The sequence below is a fragment of the Pantherophis guttatus genome, chromosome 1 (assembly GCF_059756535.1).
Source record: "Pantherophis guttatus breed Tessera chromosome 1, ASM5975653v1, whole genome shotgun sequence".
NCBI lineage: Eukaryota > Metazoa > Chordata > Lepidosauria > Squamata > Colubridae > Pantherophis > Pantherophis guttatus.
In genome coordinates this window covers 65304552-65319415 of record NC_142063.1, presented here as the reverse complement: position 1 = coordinate 65319415, position 14864 = coordinate 65304552, and the positions used below count along the sequence as shown (strand labels likewise).

Genomic DNA, 14864 nt, shown 5'->3' with positions numbered 1-14864 from the left:
GTCACAATGGACTGTCACCAGGTCATTTCTTTCAGGAAAGATTGAAATGACTATACCAAAGACAGGTTACAAGTGGTTTTGTGCTTTGAATAATAGAAAGATATCTAGACGTACCCAGCACTGCTGTATATCTGTTACAATTTCCTCTTGATCTCAGAAAGATATGACAGCAAGGCTTTGATTGGATGACTACTATTTTGATTTTTAAATTCTTCTAACCCTTGGGCATCACAAAAATTGTTCTCTTTTTCTCCTTACCCAATGGTTTTTCCGTAAGAAAAGTTGGAGATGCAAACAGAAGTTTAAAAGCCTGGATGGAACAAGACTTTGGCTCATGAAAGTCGGTTGCTCTTTCAGATGTTTTAAACATCTGAATGAAAGAATCTGAATTTGGTCCCAGATTTGATTTTTTTATACCCCCCCCCCCCCAGACAGATAGGGGAGAGTGGTGTGAGGTCAAATTGGTCAAATTTGAAATTTCAAAATATATTTTTCCCCTCTAGGTTGTATCTTCACTTGTTAGTGTTTTTGTATATTCTGATATTTTTATAAAAAGAACATGGATTAATGTTTTGGATAGTGGAAAGACAAACTTAGAAGGCAAACGTTCAGCTAATTTGTTCAAGCAATTTGTGCTATCAAGTTGCTGTATATGCATGCTAATTCTTTGACTAAATGCATTTGTTTGAAGTTCCTCTTTGGTTATGGGCCCTTGGTTCAGATTTCTTGGCTGATTTGCTGCTCTGAATAGATTTGTGTGCTGCTCTCTATCCATAGTTTACTTGTTTCCTTGGAGCTAACCTTAGCCTTGCAATTGTATTAGAAATGAAAAACAGGTAATTATTTTATCCTGTCATAAAATGTTATCTGCTTACAAATGCTTCATTTCCTTGCGTTTTCTATCTATATGCTCATTATTTTTATAGAATTATTCATGAAATGTGGACTTCATTTATTAGCTGATATCCATAGTTGTGTGAATGAAGTTCCTGTTGCTCTACCATCTTCCTCTTTTCTGCCCTTTTTTACACTTCCTTCTGCAAATCTGCTGCAAAGGGGATTCCCGTCCTTCAACATAAACTTAGGAAGCTAAAGAGAGAAAGAAAGAAAATCCATTCTTTCAGTTGTGTGTATTCAGTTGGCAGACAGAAACGTTTGAATATGAACAATTGAGTTTACATATTCTTCTAGTTCATCTGATAACTAGATTTTGATAGATTATTAGATGCACACAATAGAAAAGGCCAGACAATAAACTCCATAGGAAGGCTAAAATTCTTCTTACTGAACTTGGCTATCGTAATTGAATCTTGCAAGTCTGACTGTGCTGTACTTGCTCCTTATTATGCTCTAGTGAATTACGGAGAATGCCTGTCTGAGCCACTTCCAAATTTATCTTCTTGTGGACCTAGAAAATGCTTCAACCCTTTATGCTTAGCAATGGAGCCTGTATATCTCTGTCAATGTCATCTTCCTTACTTTCAATCCTAGGCTACTTTAACTTTATATGACTGGATTTGTTTTACAACCAGAGGGAGTGGATTGGAACACTATTATAATTGTAGTAAAGTCTAAATAAGATTTTACATATTTTATTTGTTTCTAGGGAACTGCAAAAGGTGATGTATAAAGTTGATTCTAGTAACAGAGTTACTTGGAATAGGGCTTTTTCTAATAGTACATTTGGAGAGCACTCTATTAGAAATAAAGCAAAAACTAATATCATTTTGACATTCATCTAAATAAAAAAGAAGTTCAAAGTGGAAAACAATAAAGCATATCTGTGGTGCAGGCAGTGTCTTTGGCTCTTACCACATATTGCAATGGCAGATCTAAAACATCTACTTTCAATCACTTGAAGGTGAGAACACCTATGGACAAATTTTTGGATCTTGCTTAATTCAGATGTCAGGTCATTTGAGAAGTTGCACTCATTTTGAAGGAACACAATTAAAGCTCCCATTCAGAACTTCTAAATATGAGGTTGGAGAAAAGGCAGGAATGGAGTTGAGTTTCATTCTGTTCAATATTTATATGACCATCCCTCTTATATACAAAAATACTGGAAGGTTCATAGCAACAATAAAACATAAAAAGAAAACAAAAACATTAACATCAAAACTACAGTTCATAGTACCTCAAAGACCATACTCCCCAATGCATTAGCTGAACACCAGTCTCATCTTAGCCCAGCACTTAGGGAAGATCAACTCTTCATAGTCTTCTGGAAATCTAAAAGGGTGGGGCCTTCTGAATCTCAGGGGAGAGGGTTGTTAATTATTTTTAAATCCACCTAAGCATTTGAGAGCTCATGATAGCAGAGATGAAATATTTATGAGGCACTGATATACAGCTATGCAGTGTTACAGCTATACTGGTGGACATGTTTGTTTTTACATGATTGTATTTATGTAAAAATCTTCTGTTTCTGTAAACTGCCTGGAGATGCATTGCATGACAGATAGTATGTAAATATTTGAAACAAAGTGATAAAGGAGTGAAGGGGAACAGGGAAAGAATCCAGGGATTCAGTTTCAGCTGCAGAAAAAACAGAGGTAAACTCAGCAGATTTGGTAAATGTGGAACTTTCTGAAAAGAGACACTCCACGGACTGTACTTATAGTAGTAGGCTACTATACCAATTAGAATCTAGAATCCAGTTGAAAGGGATTTAGAGATCATCTAATTCACCTCCCTGTTCAGTGCAGGATTCACTAGAGCATGTTTGACATCTCACCATCTATCCTTAGTAAAGGAGATAAAGGCAATTTGGTGTAGTGGTTAAGGTATCAGGCTAGAGTAGGGCTGTCAAACTCCCGGCCCACAGGCTGGATGCATCATGTGCTGGCCATGCCCATGCCCAGTTTAGCAAAGGGGGAAAAAATCCTGATAACATTACTTGACACTGCCGTGATGATGTGAGTTTGACACACCTGGGCTAAAGACTTGTGAGTTCTCATCTTGCCTTAGGCACAGAGCCAGCTGGGTGATTATGGCTCACTTATTTTCTTCAGCTGTAGGAAGAAAGTAATAGCAGACTACTTCTGAAAATGCTGTTGGGAAAACTGCAGGGACTAATCTAGGCCATTGCCAGGAGTCAGTATTGAGTAGAAGGCACCCTGTCACCACAAAGTGAGAGGAAACTGCTTATTTTCTCCATGAGGCAAGAATTCATATGTCTCAGTCACATCCCTACTGAATCATATCTTTGCTTCTTTTTTCCCAAGCTAAAGAGTCTCAAATATTCTAGACTGTAGGAAAGGTGATGAAGGCCCATTACACCCTAAATCTAACATATAACATATGTCTGCTAAACAGAAAAGCCAGGCATCACAACAAAATAAAAATTAGGAAAATCCAGGACCCTTGGATTTTTTAAAAAATTGATTCAGAAATTTGAAGTGATTCAAATATTTGAATTGAATTGGTTTTCTTCAAACTATGGGAACAGCTTGGAAAATGGGTATTTTTTACATAGGCAAGTATCTGTCCAAATGTATGAACCAGATCTGAATCTTTTTGATATGATTTAAACATTTACAGTATGTTGAAGGGGTAATTTAAAATTGTTTCTTCAAAACAAATCTTCAAACTGAATATTCACTCAGCTTTCAGGGAACTATAAAAGAAGCAAAAATGTAGAACTTAATTAGAGAAATTACCACTATAGAGGAATAAATTCTGAACAATTTTATGGACAAGTATGAAATCAGGTATTAAAAGATTATGACAATAAAAATTCAGGTTATATTACTGATATAACCAATATTTGTAATAAGCTTAATTTAGTTTCAGAAGAATATAAACAATTGTGTCATTTTGTATTGATATTGTAAACTTTCCTCCAAAGTTTCTGGATTCATATGTTGAATATTTGTGTCTACTTTCCCAGAATTCCCAGATGCTGACAAGTTGGAAATTATAGTTCCAAAACATCTGGAAAACAATAGGTTAGTGATGGCTAACCTTTTTGCCATCGCGTGCCAAAAGCTGGGGGAGTGCGGGGTGGTCACATGGGCGCGTGCCCACACCCATAATTTTATATGCCCTGCCCCCCCACGCATGCACGTGCAACCTCCCCATGCTCCCCCGCTTTTGGCATGTGATGGCCTGGTGGGCCCGGTAGGCCCGTTTTTTGCCCTCCCCAGGCTCCAGAGGCTTTCCCCACCTACCTCACCACTCTGGAGGCCGGAAACACTTCCAGTGGGCCCAGAAGACCCAAAGCGCATGCGTGCTGGAGCTGAGCTAAGGCAATGCTCGTGTGCCCACCAATATGGCTTGGCGTGCCACCTGTGGCACGCGTGCCATAGGTTCGCCATCACGGCAATAGGTTAAGGAAAGCTGATTCATGAAATGCCTTTGCTCTTGAGGCTAAACTGAATGTGACACTGGATTGTTGCACTTTTTTTGATGTTTCCAGGATGTTTTTTTTTTTTTACCAAGTTTACATGACTTTGTTTTTATGGTTTAGTTTAAGTGTAAGCTGTTCATGGGACCCATCAAGCTGAAAAAATGGAGTGTAAATAATTATATAAATCAAGCCCAAGAAGAATCCCAGACAATGAAACATATAAAGACTAGAGAGGTCAACCTTTTATTTGTTACTACTGACATTAAAATAGAATGATAAAACCCAGTCATGAGTTTCCGCTTTTCTTCCTTTTGGAGAAGATACACTTTATAGATCCTATTTAAGATTATAATATGCATTCTAGCAAGCCTACATATGCAACAGATTAGATCAAAGTCATGGCAGGGGTAAATAAAAAAGATCAAAGGTTGAAACCATATGATGTCTGCCACAAAGAAAAGTAAGGTTTTTTTTTCTTTTAATGTAATCAGCATGGAGTATTTAACTGTGTATTCTGCCTTTGTTTCTCAATCATAGAAGCTGTAACTTTAAGAAAAATGACATTTGTGGATGTTAGCTATTTTTTGGATAGAAGGAAGAGCTGCTATCAAGGCAAGAGGCACCTAAAAGCCTGGGACAAGAAGGTACGATGAGTAAACATTTTAAATAAGCTCCTCCCTAGATCACACAAAGATAAAGGAAGGGAGGTAGAAGGGTATTCCGTCTTGAAAGATTTTATATTATAGCTTTACAATACAAGTAATACTGCATGGTATTGGTTTCACAGTCTGATATATCACGAAGGACTCAATGTGGCGGCCTACTCCATTAGCTGATAGCTTGTACAATATACCTTGGGAGTATGGTCATTTAGCCAACTTAAATCCATTTAATATCATCTAGCCATTTTTAAATCACTTTTTGAAGGGGAATATTATGATGCTGTCTGTTGAACGCTTTGTTGAGGTTCAGGTATACTATGAAGCAGTGGTGAAATCCAAATTTTTTTACTGCCAGTTCTGTGGGCGTGGCTTTGTGGGCGTGGCGTGGCTTTGTGGGTGAGGCTTTGTGGGCATGGCAGGGAAAGGATACTGCAAAATCTCCATTCCCACCCCACTCTGGGGCCAGCCAGAGGTGGTATTTGCTGGTTCTCCAAACTATTCAAAATTTCCGTTACCAGTTCTCCAGAACCTGTCAGAACCTGCTAGATTTCAATCCTGCTATGAAGCATTCCCTTGATCTATTAAACTGGCAACTGTTTGGAAAACAGATATAGGATTAGTTCAGCATAGTTTGCAAACTCATCCATACTGGCTTGTGTTAACTGTAGTTTTTATATGAAAATGTTTTCAAATATACTGCTTGATAAATTGTCATAAAACATTGCAAAATCCTCAAGAGCAGAAATCCAAATGAGGTTTTCATCCTAAAATAGAACTTGGTATCAGTCATATTAACTTGATTTAAGAAACTAAAAAAGAAAAAATCTCCAAAGAACGTAGTGGCAAATTGCTTTTATTATGCTTCCCCCGTCCAAAAAAAATCTAGTTCTACTTCAGTATGTTTTTACGTTGATCAGGCATGGGGAAAAAAATCCAGAAATTATTGTTTAATATATATTAGATAGAAATGCCTTTGATCACTCAAAAAGCAGTTTAGGAATTGCTAATTTCTGTGAATACCTTTTGGAATGGAAAATCAGAATGAATTCTAATGTTTTCCTTGAGCTCCTTTAGCTACCTTAACACCATTTCATCTACTTTTATTTTTACTAAAGGAAAGCTAGAAATTGGTGGATGATGGCTTAGTGAAGATGGTAAGTGTCTGTCTTGTCCTTTTGTAAATATCCTTTGTAAATATCCATTGCCAAAAGTCTGTCCAGGAACAGAAGATGTAAATTATGATTATTCAGGGTAGCCAATTAGAAAAGACATCTCTGAGATTGGTTTTGTACATGGTAACTGCAGTGATACTATTATACACACAAGAAATACTGAAATACTCACATTAGATGAGTAGGTTGTGAAGATGACAGAATGGTATCCAAGGAAATGGTAAAAATGACTTACCGGTATTTGATCAGTGATAAGACAGTAGGTACTTTTTTTTATTAAAGACTGGAAATCCTATGGATTTTTTTGCTGAAAATGGAAAAAATGAACTGGGTGATTGATGAACTGGATTTGCTGATTAAAAAGGGTTGGACAGGAGAAAAAGGGATTTTCAATGTAATTTTAATAAAGGAGGACAGAGAATAAGTTTGTAACTTGTAAACAGGATTGGAAGTCACTTCTTTATGTATCTTCTTTTTTCTTTTATTTATATTTTTTTCACACTTTTTGTATCTTTTTTTGTTTCTTGTTTTTAATCTTACTCTATATTAGTTCATGTTTTCTTTTACTTTTGTGAAGATCTTTAATAAAAATTTAAGAAATAAATAAACTGTGATTATTCAGTAGCCAGGTGTCACCTGTTCTATCTTGTTCTGGTGCTGGAATTTGAAGCTTTTTTTGGCAACCCAACGTAGGGCTCCTAAACATATTCATTATCCAGTATTCTGTTTATGGTACTGTAGTGCAGTTCATCTGATTGCTGATGCTATTTTTGTACATCAGTTTCATTTCCCCCTTTTAATCCCTTTGTTTCTCTCTCTCTTTCTCTGTCTCTCTGGATTCTCCCCTTCTTTGCAAGCATTCCTATTTTCTGTTCCTTAAAAGTTTTACATCCTGGCCATCTTCTCTGTCAAAACCAGACCCTATGAGTAATTAATATTTGCATGAGAATACTAATGTGGCATTGTTCATTGTTAAAAGTTAACTCTTTATACTGACACTTAAGAAAAAAAGAGAAGCGCACAGCACTCCAGTTTACTATTTTGAGTTATCCAAAAATTCATTCTTTGCTCAGCAAGATGTTTATGTAGCACATAGCGCCAAACTAACAAAATAAAGAACTGTAAATATAAAGAAGGTAAGAAAGGTAGGAGTTGAGGAACAATTTTAAATAAAAGCAGAAGCAGCAAACTTCCTGTAATTATCAACAATGGTGGGTTAGGATTGCTCATTTATCTATTTTAAAAATACTCGGTTTTTTTCTCAAACTTAGCACATTTTAAAAGGAAATAAGCATATGAAGGCTAGTACTTGTATTTTACTTAAGCCCCACTGCCCTGTAATTTGATAGATACTACAGGATGGAAATGCACATGAATTCTTTTATGCATCTGAGCTCTTAACTTGTTAAAAGTGCAGTCCTTCACACACATACAATATATTAAGCAATTGTAAACCTAGTAACCTGTTGTAAACTTTTAAAAAACAAAATAAAAGTGAAGATACATTTAGCAGTCTCAACAGAAATTAACAATCATATTCTTAATATGTTTATAGGTTTAAACTTCTCTTTACATATACACATAGTCCTCACTTAACAACAGGTTGGTTAGGAACTATTTAAAATTTTGATGGGAAACCAAGCTACTTATGACCCGTTGCAAACTTCCAATGGGTTCACTCACACTCTACATTTACATGACTGCATTTTGGGCACTTGGCAACCAGTTCCGCTTTATGGCCAGCCATAGCATTCCAAGGTTACCTGAGAGAATAGATGACATACAAATAATTGTATAGACAAATAAACCTACAACCAAATAATCCTGTCTTCTGCTACCATCATCCCCTCTGTTTAATATATTGGTTTTTACATGTTTTTGCCAGTGCAAATCTCTGCCGTAGCTATAGAGTAACAAGGATAGACATATGAACCATGACATGGTTTAACATTTTGTGAAATACTGGATGGATTCTCACAGACAAAATATAATCAACCCTTTGCCATAACTTCCATTGCAAATGTAAAGCCTGAGTTTCAGTCAGTTTAAAACTGTATTCCTTCTGAGCAAAGAGGCTATATAAGGCATTTGACACTCTACGTGTTTACTTAGAACTAATTCTCACTGAGAACTCTGAAATACAGAGGATTATGCTACAACATATTCCTTATGGAAAATCTTCCACTCAACTCCATTTAAAATGAAAGGGTTCACTAATTGTGGGCTTGGTGTGGCAGAACATTTTAAATATAGGTCTTGTCCCCATTCTTAGTTAAACTGACTTCATTCTAAGCAGGTCATCAGAAGTTTAGCAGTAAAGAAACTTTCTGTGGAACCTACTCAGTTATGAACTAATATTCTAATTTGGATGAACTTATGCTTGTTTTGTTTTTCTAAAAAAAAGATATGGTGGATTCTTAGGTATACCTCAAATCTAAACGCTGGATCCACCAAAGAAAATAAATGCCTAAATCCAAGGGATGTAATTCTGTGACAGTTGTCTGAGAACAATATTGCATCATGCTTGTTCATGAGTTGATCCAGGATGATTTTATGTAACTGTGTTAGTAAGAGCCACTATACCAGAGTGCAGCATATCAATTCTCTCTATGTGAATCAGCAAATCAGACATCATGGAAGATAGATAATCACATCAGTAACCAGGCCCTGTGCTATGTAGAGCTTTGTAGGTTAAAACCAGCACCTCGTATCGCACCCTGAGGCAAATTAGCAGCTGCTCCAGCAGGGCTATCACATGTGCAAAGCAAGGACTAGTGATATCTGGACTAGTGAAAGCTTCCACAGTGGTATTCAAGGGCATGTTATGTTATTGTTATTGATTTATTGAACATTATAACACAGCAGTAGGCAATGTTTTTCAGGTCAGGAGAATGTCTGCTCAGGGCTGCCCTTCACAAGTGGATGAAACCAAACACTCCTCCCTTGTATAACAATATTTAACAAAGTGATATTTTAGTTTTTGGCACTAATAAGGCAGGCTTTGGATAATAAAAGGAGGCAGGAAATTTAGGTGGGGAGGACTGCATGATAAATAGAACATAGATAAATGAATAATATAGAATGAACATAGATAAATGAAGACAAATCATGTCAGATCACAAACAGATTATAAGGATTTGCAGAAGAGCACCACACAATCAGAAGAGATGCTTTTGAGTGCTTTGAAATGTAACAATGAAAATCCTGAGCAAAATTAGGTATTTTCATGAACAAGAGGCTCAGTTACCTTTTGCTTTTAGTGGATTCTGTTTTGAAAGAAAAATGATTAATACATAGCAGTCTGTATGCATTTTATAGATTTAGCTGTGGCTCTCTTTTCTGACAGTGGATAGAATTTATCATTCACTAACTTTGTAGAGCTGCGACTACTTCTTTTTAAAGAAACTGCTCCTTAAACTTCCTCTCTGCTTCTTTTTTCAGTCTGACATTCTGGTTGATTGAATGATAAATCTGCCAAAAGAGGAAGCCTGGCTGAAGTATCCATGTGACTCAAACACTGTTGCTAAGCTGGAAATGGAATTATGTCTTTTGGACCACAAGTTTGTTTTTTTTTTTAAAAAAAACTGGACAATTCATTGCAAAATAGCTCATGCAGGGCTCAACATCTTGACATGCATGCACAAACACAGCAGGAACTGATCACACAAAGGCTTCTTCCCACACAGAATGGGAATCAGCTGATTTTGCAATATCCTGCCCACTTCCTCTCATTCATGGATCTGAATATAGAAAGCTAAAGTAGGATGTGAGAAGGAACAAGCTGCATATGGCCCCTTGTGGGAGTTGTATCATCATGTATCTCTCATAAATACCATGAGGAATCAGTAAGCCTGTTTGGAAAGATTCATGTTACCTTCAAATAATATAAAAAAATTAACTACCGGTATGTTAGGAATTGTATTGGCTAAGAACTAAACACAAAGTCCCAACAGAAGGATTATATTTTCTAGCTATCTTGCAAAAAGTAGCAGAAACTGAATTTTAGTACTGAAATGATCTTAATATTTTTTTACATCTACTCCAGAATAAATCCTCCCAAAATATATCATCATCATCATCTTGGAGAAAAACACCCCAAACACACCCCAGACCATCCCAATGATGCCTTGGAAGTGATGTCCCAGTGCCTGGAGGCCGTGCGGGTCTGGATGGGGAGAAACAGGCTTCAACTCCACCCTTCCAAGACCGAGTGGCTGTGGCTGCCAGCGTCCTGGTATAGCCAGCTGGTGCCATCGCTGGTTATTGGGGGTGAATTATTGGCCCCCACGGAAAGGGCCCGCAACTTGGGCGTCCTCCTGGATGCATGGCTGTCTTTAGAAGAGCATACGACGGCCGTGGCCAGAGGGGCTTTCTATCAGTTTCACCTGATACACCAGTTGCACCCCTTTCTAGATTGGGACTCCTTACGCACGGTCACTTAAGCACTTGTCATTTCTCGTCTGGACTATTGTCACGCTCTCTACATGGGGCTCCCTTTGGGGTGCACCCGGAGGCTTCAACTGGTGCAAAATGCAGCTGCGCGGGGGATTATGGGAGCGGCGGGGCGCTCCCATGTGACACCTCTCCTGCGCGAGTTGCATTGGCTTCCGGTGGACTTCCGGGTGCGCTTCAAGGTGTTGGTGACCACCTTTAAAGCGCTCCATGGCTTAGGGCCGGGGTACTTATGGGACCGCCTTCTGTCACCAATTGCCTCCCACCGGCCGGTTCGCTCCCACAGAGAGGGCCTCCTCAGGGTGCCGTCAGCCAGACAATGTCGGCTGGCGACCACCAGGGGGAGAGCCTTCTCTGTGGTGGCACCTACCCTCTGGAACAATCTACCCCCAGAGATACGAGTGATCCCAGACCTCCGGACTTTTCATCGGGCCCTAAAAACTTACTTTTTTCAGCTAGCCGGGCTGGCCTGATTCCATTTTGGTTTTAACGTTTGATATTGATTTTAATTGATATGTTTTAAATTATGGGCCAAATTTCATTTAATTAGTTTTAATAATTATTTTAACTTTTGTGTATATATTGTGTAATAATGTTTTTATTTTGGCTGTTCACCGCCCTGAGTCCGAAAGGAGAAGGGCGGTATACAAATTTAATAAATAATAATAATAAATATACTAACCTTACCCAGATTCTGTTTTGTAATTTTGCTTTAGATAAACACGTTTTATAAAATTTAAACCAAGAGAAGAATTGAACTCATACAGTAGCTAGGTAGAGGTAGGTAGAATTCATAGCCACGTAGCTTTGCTCTGAACACTGTGTGTTCGGCACCAATGGGTGAGGACAATGAATACTAGTTCAAAGTTCAAAGGTTATTTTCCCCATTTTTTTCTCATCCTGATAGATAACGATAATTTTCCTGAATTAAATGCAGAAGTTCAGCTTCTTACATTCTTGTTTGAATACACCCCTGCTGATTACATCTTCAGAACCAATATCCTGAGGCTAACTATTCTGACCTCCCTGCTGTGATCCCATATCGTGCCAACATCTAAATGGGATTTTCAGAAGGGCAAAATTTCATTTAATATATAGATCAATAAATCTTTGAGAACAATATGAGGAAAAAGAATTTGTAAAATTTATAAAGTGCTTGGTTACTATTTCTGAAAAGAAACAGTAATCTGATTTTGTTTAAAATCAAAGCTTCCTTACATCTGTAAAATAATGATGATTGTTTCATGTCCACAGTTGCTTGAGATATGTGACTTCCTTTATCTAAATGTTTTATGAAACTCATCCATGACCTTTGACAAACTAGGATAGTTGCCGGTTAATGGCCAAATATAAGGATGGATCAGTGAGCCATGAATATGTCTATGGAAGCATTACAAAGACAGATCACGCTTCAAAGCCAGTAAAATATATTAAAGATAAGCAGGCAAACTAAATACTAAGAGCATGGTTCTGGAATTAGAACTTGATGAATACTTGAGTCACCCAGAAATATGTTTTGGAAACATTTAATTTTTTGCCTTCTAAAGGGAACTGAACTTTAAAATTAAAACCAGTGAAACATAGTTAATCATCCATCAGGCTGTTTAATCAGTTTGAGAACTAGGTATTAGAGACAAGCAGTTAATGGCACAGAGTGAATTTGACAGCTCAACTATTATTCATTTTATTGCCTTTTATTTTTATGTACTGATTATCTTGGGGTTACATTACAATGAAATGTAGGATGAACATTTTGTAAGTATATAAAATAAGATTTTCACTGTAAAAATAAAGAAAAATAAAGCTATTAGGTGTAGATTTATTTTGTTTTTTAATTCTATTTTTACTGCAATAAAAATACTCTGAAGAGACTGCACAGACCAATAGAATAAACTACAATCTATAATGTATAATAAATAGCAAAAAAAAAAAAAAATCACAAAAAAATTAATGAAGAAAAAAGGCAAACAAACAGCAAAAAATAATTTTACAAATTTTAGATTCATGCCTTGGAAAGAAATTAATCACATGTTAGGTTTTTACTAAGTATGCATGTACTCAGGCTCTGGGTGAATCTGAAAACAGGATGTGTCTGTATCAAATATATTAAAGATACAGCTGCTCTAATAATACATATACTCTTTAAAACAGTTGTGCCTTTTTATGGCTCATGCAAAATACTTTAGAAAGATATGGATCAGTCAAGAAAAACTGTATTTTTACTCTCACATACCTCAGAACACTTCCTCAGAGTCTGAATGGTTTCTCATCACAGAGAAAGGGGAGAAATCATTTTTTCCTTTAATTAAATACATATGTATGCTTCTGTCATAATTAGTGCAGTTTTAATATAATCATTTTGATCCTAGATATATGAAAGAAGGATAGGAATGAGATTTATGAGAATGTCAAATCTAATAGCTAACATATTGTTCTACGATGCTTTTCAGCAAGGAACTACATTTTCATCTTGCCCCTAAACACATTGAATTGAAACACATTTAATAGAAGTCAGTGGGGCTTACTTAAAATGTCTCTATTCTTCTACTCAAAATGCAACAAACAGCACAAACTGGGAAAGGAAATGAATTAGAATTTGGCCCCCAGCAAAAGCAAGCTCCCTATAATCTCTCAACACCTGGAATGTAGTACATATCTAATTACACAGGAGAAGAAAAACTATTTCATTTAGCTTTCTATATACAGCCTGTAGGTTAAGGAGAGAGTGTAGTACTCTACAATTTCAGTGATTGTTGTCTGTGTTTACCATAATTACAGAGATATTTTAGACTTCCGCATTTTGTTAGAAGCATAATATTGGGCAGTGAATAGCTGAAAACCACTTTAAGTAATCTGTTATTGTGGCCATATCCTGGAGAACAGTATATTTAGGCGCCATTTGGTTAACAGGACTAGAGTCATTCCTCCCAAGCCTTCTTAAAGCTGCAGTCATTGCAAATGTGTAGTATGGGATTGAATGTGCATAAGAAGAGGTGAGGGTCATAACTTTCTTTTCTCCTAAATAATTTTGAAGCAGAAATCTCTATTATTTATTTATTGTTTGTGTGTTTATAACTATTTTATTAATTTATGATATCACATACAAAAAAAATACAAAAGCAAAAAGAAGCAGAAGTAGGGAAGGGAAAGGGGAAGGGAAAAGTGTGAAAAAGAAGGGAAAAAAAGAAAGAAATTGACAGTCAAGTTCCTAGAATAGGGTAATAACATCAAACCACAACTTTTTAGTTTTACATAGTAGTTTAAGCTAGCCATTTCCATAACACCAAATCTATCTAATCGGTAAAGCCCAAAATCAAAATTTCAGTTTTTTTTCTATCTCGAGCACAAAGTCCAGAAGTGGTTTCCAGGTAGAAACAAAGGTACCTTGATCAAAGCAGTCAATTTAGCCATCTCTGCTAATTCCATCAGCTTTTGCACCATTCGTCCATTATTGAGGTCCAAATCTCTATTATTTATTATGAATGCTTTTCAATGTGCAGATTTGCTCCACCCCTTTCATATCATTTATTGTAATTCCTAGAAGGCTGCAGAGAGGTTATGAGTTATATCCTAATAGTAAGCGATGCAGTATTATCATAAGAAGCCAGTTAGAAGACAAGGAGGGACTTTAATCATTTCCTGAAGTCTTCTAGGAAGGAAGAAGTTGTATAACTAACTGCCAGAATACTTGCTCTTTGGGATTCTGAAACAATTGATAGTCGCACACCAATTAAGTCAAAGGTCAGCTTCTCTTTTCCCACTTGTATTTAATTTATCCTAAGTTTTAAACTTTTTTTCAGGTTATCTTTCCTAGTGATTTTTCCAGCTTCCTAGTAAAGCAAGGAATGGAAACAGGTTGGTTCAAAAGGAGAGAGGCTTTGGGTGAAAAAAGTGTCATTGGCTTAAGACAGTTTCATATTTCAGAGACAGACAAGAATGTCAAGTTATAAATGCTGTATCTAAATATCTTCTGCACAGGAGGTCCTATGGCATGGCTTAACATATTGGCAGTGCTCTCAGTGTGTTGAAATGAAACATGGATCCAAATTCTGTGTCAAACATTTTCTCTTGTTCAGGAAATGAAAGATGTATTACAGGTAGTCCTTGACTTACGACCACAATTGATCCCATAATTTTTGTTGCTAAGTGAGATATTTGTTAAGTGAGTTTTCCCCATTTTATGACCTTTCTTGCCATAGTTTTTAAGTGAATCATTGCAGTTGTCAA

The 14864-nt window shown here is 36.7% G+C and overlaps 2 long non-coding RNA genes across 2 annotated transcripts in view; one reads left to right on the top strand and one right to left on the bottom strand.

The window, feature by feature from the left end:
* Positions 1-14864, bottom strand: part of LOC148116430 (uncharacterized) — a 122466-nt gene that overhangs the window by 9480 nt on the left and 98122 nt on the right. The window lies entirely within an intron of this gene.
* LOC148116431 (uncharacterized) lies at positions 4837-12455 on the top strand. Its single transcript, XR_015729251.1, has 3 exons — positions 4837-4995; positions 6129-6167; positions 9627-12455. It is a non-coding gene; the product is annotated as an uncharacterized LOC148116431 (long non-coding RNA).